Genomic DNA, 8,366 nt, shown 5'->3' on the forward strand with positions numbered 1-8,366 from the left:
TGTATCAAGTAAATAATATTAAGAGCAAATGATGTTTAAATGATGTTTTTCAACGCTCTGAGCATCACAACTTAAATTCAGTTCATCTACAAACTTAGATGAACCGAATTTAATGTACCAATCCATCTTGATGAGATAATTTCATCTAGACCACAGTGGGCCAGACCAACTGAAAGATCAATAGTGACATCCCTAGAGTGTCCCTAAAACAAGTTAACAAGTCACTGTGTTTTTTAATTTTCACAGGCACAATAATCTGATCGTACTTTTAAAAAATATATTAAGCTATATATATTTGTCTATACACCATTTTAAGGCTTACGTCATCATTATTTAATAGATACAGTCCCACATTGACATTCCAGGGAATATTTTGATCCTTTGACTTGAGTCAATCTGATGTCTGTGCATTTACTATGGAGCTAGCAAAGCTTGTTGATTAGCTTAGCATAAAGACTGGAAGCGGATGGAAAACTAATTAACCACTTGTATCTTGTTTGTTTGACCCCCCCCCCAAAAAAAAGTGAAATATACTGTATACTATTATCAAGTTTTAGATTAAACTGCATGAAGCACCAGCTAGTGAAAAATCTTATATTCTAATATGCATTATTTATGCATGTATTGGGTTTAGATGCTCAATAAAGCATTTGGAAACCTTGCTGAAGCATTGTGTCTAACATCATATTTAAATTTCAGATAATCACAAATATGATTATAGATAAATAATCATATTATAGCTATTATAGATAGATGTGACACAGCTGACACTGGCCATTAGTTTTCAGTCGTCTATTCGTCCATCTTTATTTAAATTAATTTGTGCTGTTCCCCTATTCCTGTCCATGCTCTCTAGCTGTCAGTCGATACAAATGATTAATAAATGTTAACTGACCCTCACCTCATCTCTCTGTTCTGTCTCTCCACTGAATTTGCTGTGTAAAAGCACCCTTAGACGCGAGTCTTGCGAGCAGTGCATGTATGTGTCTATGCAAGCATATGTGCATTATCTGAATATTGCACCATGAGGGGATTTGAAGGCATCAATTTGTCAAACATTGAATAATGCTGCCTTTCATTTAGAGTGGCTCATTTATCACACATGCTTTTAAATATGTGTTTTTACTGTGTTAATGTCTGGGTTATGCACTTATGCAATTTTAAGTGTAAGTGTGTTCTCGTGTATGTCATGATGTGATTTACATAGTCTTGCTTTTGCCCGTGTGTGTTTGTGTGAAAAACAAAGGGTTTCCAATCAAGTGAATTATATATGTTGAAGTTATATAAGTGTGAGGGGCCTTCATGTATTATATATTACCATTAGACTACTGTATACATTGACTGGTAGTAAAACATTCATTGGGCCTCATTATGTTACAGATAGTGTTGGTGTTCCAGACTTACATCTACCAATGCACTCCTGCTACTCGTGACAAGAATCAGTGCAAAGACTGTGTGTGATTGGAAAAGTCAGTTTGTTATAGTCGGCTAGACAGAAACTCATACTTAAGTCTAGAAAAGAAAAAGATTTTCATCAAAGTCCAGTGTGTAACATTGTATATGATCTATTGGCAGAAATGGATTTATCAAAGGCAAAAACAAAATCATTAACCACACAGAAACCATTTCTGTGTTCACCTTGGGTCGGACTTAGAGACAAGCTTTTGAAATAATTCATGTAAAAAAATTTTTTTCTGGAAAGTTCTCCAGCAGTTTGCCTCAATATACCTCAATATATAAAATCTTTGTTTACTGGTATCTGTACAGCTGTCCATGCACACAGGTGTTTTCACTTGATTTATTCACCTTATTAGACCTCTTCTGAGGACTGAGTGGGAGTGTGCAGACTGTGCTTCACTGACAGTTCACTAATTCCCTGGTTCTCAACAACTTAAACCTGGAGTGCAGTTTCATCAAAGCATTATGTTTTTATGTACCTTGCATTATTTTAGATATTCTTCACTACCTTTATTAGTACCATTTGTAATACCTATGTTCATCCTACTATTTTGTAAAAATGGCTGCTGTGAAAATGGTATATTTATAGTGGTATAGTTTCAAAGGTGCTTAGTTTCCCATTAACACTGAATAATTAGCCCTGGATGAATTCCAAACTTTCTGGCTTTGGAAATGTGTTACCTTAGAATGAATTGTTGGTTTTATCTACAGAGGAAGTGGGTTGTCTTCCATGTTAGGCCACCACATTTCCACAGTAGAGCCTTTTGTGTTTTTCGTGAGTTTTGCTGTTCTATTATGTAGTTCCCCCTCTGCTTTGGTTGAGTTTGGAAGGTTTTCAGTGATATGCAATTCTGAAAATCTCACCGCTCACACACTGGTCCTTTCTGTTTTATTCTCTTATTATGTAGCCTTTCAGTAGTTTACTATACCATTATGCATGATGATCAACATATCTTAGTTAGATTTTGTTTTGTTATATTCTGACTTTTGAATAAGAGAATACAGTAAAATGTAATTTGTGCCTGTTTAAATCTCACTACAACTGAATCTCATGTTGTCTACTTCAGGTTCATTCAAGGTACAACCAGTAAGTAGCCAAGTCCAAGGACATTAAGCAGGGAGGACAATTGGGCCTGCTTTAATCTCTGTGTCCAGGGATTGTGTTGTGTTGTAGTTGCAGCTACTGGAGTAAGGATTACTGAGCATGTCGATGGTGTGTGTGTGTGTGTCAAACCAGTCTTTCTTGTAGCTGCAGTAGCGATGGGAATATCGTATAGCTGGCCAAGCATACATCGACTGTATAAAATGATACAATGTTGAAAGGAATCATAAAGTACATTTGGTGAAAAACAAAAGCACCTGCAGGCTATTGAATCCTGTTATTCTACAGATGCAAACGTTATTTTAGCACCATCTAGAGTTTGATTCCACAGGGCCTTAGTCATTGTCTATTAACCAAAAATGAAGATGATGAATACATTATTAAAGACCAAGCTCATTTTAGTACTTCTAATAGTAACGTTAGTGTATCTCAGTTTCTGTAATGCATTACATAGATAATAGGAATAGTAGTGGATGTAGTAATGACAGGAACTGGTAGCAGAATAGAATAGTCATATTGTAAATATGACAGTACTATAACTGTGCTGCAGAAAAATGCTGCAGAAATATCGTGTAGAAACAGATATTGTTTGTCTTCTGCTAATATTATCAATATTAATATGCAGCATACTGCATAAAAATCTGAATTGTATCCAGATGAAAATAACAAAGCCTAGAGAGGCACCCGTTCTTTCATGTATGTGACCACTCACTGGTTCACAAAAAAAAAATCTATGTCATCACCAAGTCTATGTGTTAAATTTTAGATTTATCCATGTTCATTTTATGCTCTACTGATGTGAAGACAGTGTCATTATGGATGAGAGATGTTGTTTAGGCATGGAGCCTCAGGGTGGAAAATCCTAAAATCTGTATGTCAAGTTCTACATAAACTTTTTATCCTTTGCTTTTTTCACAGCTTTGCTTTACTCATGGACAGTAGTGGGACTCATGCTGTTACTACACTAACGTTTTCCATTGAAAACAATATTGTCAAAGCAAACTCAAATGTTCAGTCAACTGTTTCATATGGAAAAGTTTTTCAAATAGATTATGCATTTCATGTAAAAAAAAAGAAAAGAAAAAAGTGATATTAATTTGCATGTGAAATCCCCAATTTGATATATTATCAAAACATTTCAACTATAAATTACATGAAAATAAACTTGTTCTCAGTTCATTTTCTTCATGTTCTTATGATATTATTGATATTATTACACATCAAAACAATCTATTTCGATACAACCTGTGTGAATCATCAATTCAGAAAATTAATGTTTAATTGTGTTTTGGGGCAGAATACCATACAAACAGAGTAGGTGTCTTCACAAATAAATATGAAACATATATTTCAATGGAGTCTTAACTAAATATGTTTCTGAATTGTATTCCAGTTTAGAGTCTGTACACTGTGAGCTTATTACCTGTGTCCTTGCGGTACCTTATGCAAGGACACTCATTGTCTCTGCTTATTAGTGTGTTACATTTTTAATTCTTATGCATTTTTAAACAGCCACACCTTCATGCAAATTGTCTCCATTTGATGGTTTTTTTGCTGCAAACTACAATGTCAGTTTGGTTGTTGACTCATCTGCATATCTTATTAATTGGAAAATGAGTCTGAGTGGCTCTGTTGACCTCTGGCATTTAAAATGAGGCCAAACACACACACACACACACACACACACACACTTAAACATGTGCACATTGCCATGTAAACATGCACCAAACCTCATGTGTACGCATGCACAGAAACAGTTTATAAGACTAGGAAGTATAATGATGAGAGGTGCTTTCAAGAAAAATGTAAGATTGTTTCTGAGGTTAGAGAACAAAGTTTGGGGTCAAAAGGAACTCCTGGAAAAAATTGTTTAATGATGAACCCCAAACACTTAACTAAACAGAAGAGATACTGGTCTCAAATTATTAAGTAGAAGGTATATTTTCTTTTCTTAAAAAAACACAATTTCTGTCCATGGTGGAATGATCTGGTTAAGGGGCTCAGGGGCAAAACTGCGTCGTGACCTCCAGTTTGTAGTACATTTATTTAGGACTGTCCATCATGTAAATTTTGACACCTGGCCCTGGTTTTAAATGCATTTGTGTATATAGATAATTTGAGGCCACTGAGGATCCTGGGACCCAGGTGCAGTTGTCTGCTGGAAAATTATTTTCTAGATTAATCAAATAATTAGTTTGCCTATTAAATTACTGGACAATGGTGGAAAAAATAATTCACAATTTCCTAAAGCCCAAGTTGACCTCTTCAAATAACTTGTTTTGTCTGTTTGTCAAGGCATTTTTGCTTAAAAAGAATCACATAACAAATAATTGATTGATAATTGAGCAAAAGCTTAACAAAACAAACTGTTAGATGAAAAAGTTCTTTTGTGGAAGTTTTTGGATTCATAAAAACACAAAATCATTGTTCAAAATCAAAAGTTATATTTTTAAAGATTTTCACAAAAAACTCTAGAAATTCCACAGTTCTAAAGCTTTTCCATAAATCAGTCACAGTTTCTAAAAACAAAAAAAACCTGTAAAAAAAATAATGAATTAAAAGAAATTGATTGTTTTTCCCACTTACTAGTCAGTTACGTCCAGTCAGCGTAGAGATTCTGTCCGAGCTTTTGCTGCTTGGCTGTGGCCGGCTTCCATGAACATCTGACATTTATGACGACTAAATGTCTTCTCATTATCGCCTAACATGAATTTGTTCTGCTCCACTTTTAAAACCATAGAGAAAACCAGTATGCTGGCATGGCAATGCATCATGGTCGACTTAAAATAACATCAGATTCATGCAGATACATTGGTCTCCAGCGACTGGTTAGGGAAAATTGAATCCCCCTCACTCACTGAAATCAGTTTGACTAGAAGCAGTGTCAGACTGAAGATGGAAGTGGAGTGTAACAAGCAGACAATCCTGTCTAATATCAGGCAACAATCTGTATAACCTATAGGTTATTTTTGTCTTTGTATCTTTGTCTTATGTACTTTATTCCTTATTTCCTGTTTTATTTCCAAATACTCACCTTCCGTTTTGTAAATTCACTTCCTCCTTGCTTACTTTGTTTTTTTTCCGACAGCTTTGATTGTCTTCCCCACCCTGATTGGTTTCACCTGTACCTTGTTATCTTCCTCTCTCTAGAGTATTTAGTGTGTGTGTTTCCTCGACTCTGTGCAAGTTCTTTATGTGTCAAGCGTTCCAGCCATTTCCCTAGTGTTTGTTCTCCTGGTGTTTTTGGAATTTAACTTTGTTTTCCTTGGACCCTGCCTGTCTATTGGATTTTGATTCTTGCCTGCTCCCTATTGGATTTATTTGCCTGTTTAGACTGCACTTTCGGGATTTGACCTTTGCCTGCCTCATCATCCCTGCAAGCCTTTTGTTTATTGACTGCCTCAAGTTGTCTGCATTTGGGTCCAATTCCTTGTGTTCCTGCTTACCCTGCTTGCATTATTGTGACAACTTCTACAATGTGTGAAATAATACAAAAAGTAGATATCAACTTAAGTAAAGAGAACTTCATTCCATTCATAAGTGATCATGTACAACCATAGGAATGTCCCTAGGCATTTTTCATGCTTGTACATAAACATGCAAATATATCTAAAAAATGAAAGTTTCTACTACCAGGGTATGCACAAGTCTATTTAATACATAAAAATATGTGCATCTGCAATCAGGCAAATGAGCTGGAAAATATTGGCAAAAATCAAATTGTGTGCATCCCTAGCTGGAAACCTATTGTTTTTGTTCTCATTCTTCTTCTGATTAGGTTTAACAGCTGGTGCAATAACAGCCAATATCAGTAACTAGCACAACTCAGAAACAGAAATGTAGACCTTTCTGTTGGGAACTTACTCAAGTAAACAGAACCTAATTCTATTAATGTTAATGTTCCTTTTGCCATCCTGCACAAGGTCTGATATCTACATTTTCCAGGATATGTTTTGACATGTCTCACATAGTAGCAGTATTTGTGTCACTACAGATCTTGACTGTCTTCCCTAAAGGTAATAAGTTTGGCTTCCTAACAATTAAATAAGAAACAGGCATCCAAATCCTCACAATCTTGGACTGATTATTGCATCTTGCAGCTATATTTTTGTCTTTTGATCTCTTGTGTCCTGTCCTTTGCCTCTCTTTCTAATGATACAAGCTCAACTAAAGGCCTGTCTCACACTATAGACTATGAGTAAAGTTTAAACTACAGAATTAAAGATTAACAAGGAAAGCTTTGTTTGAATTATTCATAAACTGTGCACATGCCTATATGTGCCTGTGTGTGGGAGGTCAGGTTTAGGTGTACATGACAAGTGCAGCTCTTAATGAGTGTGTGCTATATGGTTGGCAGCTCTTCCATAAATCAGTTAGGGATCATATACTGACCCCCACGTGTCACAGTCTGACAGTTATAACAAATCAGATGAAAATCACTGATGTTTAAATCCTTCCAAAGTGTACCATTAAACTGTATTTTAGTAGAACATGAAATAAGCCTTCTTGTCCAATTAATCCCAACCAGTTTACCTCTAGGACTGGATTTTACTACCAGGCAAAATAAATGTAAAATATTTATCAGTGTACTTTCCTATTAAATGAGGCCAGATCCTGAAGCTTAAGTTAAAGTTCTGGGAAAGTTTGGGCATAATGCTTAAAATCTGAATGGCCTCTCATTAACTGGATCAGGCCAGGAGGAAGCAGGAGAATGTTTCCCGAAAGTGATCATTCATTGCTATAGTTACCCAAGAAGAAATTTCTCGAGGAAATTAACCACCAACTGTAAACTGCCAAAGTATAGGGGGACTAGCATATTTACAATGTTACGTAACTAGGGCACATATATAGGCTACAGGGCAGTACCACATGCATGACAGAGAGGGATACGGTGTAGAAAGGAAGGCGTGCCCAATCATGGGACACTGGGGAGGAATAATCACGTGATGATTGGTCGACTGAACAGCAGAGAACTACAGTAACGCAAGAGCACATTCACTTAGAAATACTGGCGGCTCTCTTCAGGAAAGCAAAGTTAAGGTCTGCCCAAAGAGTCACTAGATTTGTCGCTAGGTGCTGTTTTGAAAGAAAGTCACTAAAGGACTTTTAAAAGTTGCCAAATCTAGCTAGAAAATCACTAAGTTCGCAACAATGGTCCTGACTCCAGCTCCATACTTAACACCCAGACGTACCATTGATATCAATCTTGGAAGGAAAGCGAATAAGTGTATTTTCCAAAATGCTGGTGGTTTGCCAATCTGTGGAGTGAAAAACCTCTTATTCGTTATTACACCGTAAGTTGCCATGATGGTGGCCTTAAAGCTGTTTGAGGCTTTTAACGTGGCACAAACTACGGGCAGCTTTAACATAAAAGAATCCCCTCTCTGTACCTTCCTTTATAAAGGGCTCGTCAGTCAAACCTTTCCTTGTGATTTGAGTGAAGCGCAGGTAATAATAACCTCAAGGAGGTTTGTGCCACAACATTCAAAATAAGATCCAAGCCAATTTCCCAAACTGTCATTGTACCAATTCAAGCGTGACAACAGTATAATTTTACAGCAGACAATGGCTTTGTAGAATCCCTCCTCTGAACCAAAGGTGACTGAGCTCTGGTTACAACACAACGGCAAGTGGAGGTGAGTGAGTGTGTGTGTGTGTGTGTGTGTGTGTGTGGGAGTGTTTACTGTATGTGTCACCTGTGCTATATGATATCTGCTTGCTGAGCTGGGGTCAGTGGCATCAATAAACATGCTACAAAGATCATAGAGCAAGAAAGTGACACACATACACACAGACGTGCACACAC

This window comes from Morone saxatilis, unplaced genomic scaffold (genome assembly GCF_004916995.1).
Source record: "Morone saxatilis isolate NCDOM2014 unplaced genomic scaffold, NCSU_SB_2.0 Contig22, whole genome shotgun sequence".
Classification (NCBI taxonomy): Eukaryota; Metazoa; Chordata; class Actinopteri; family Moronidae; genus Morone; species Morone saxatilis.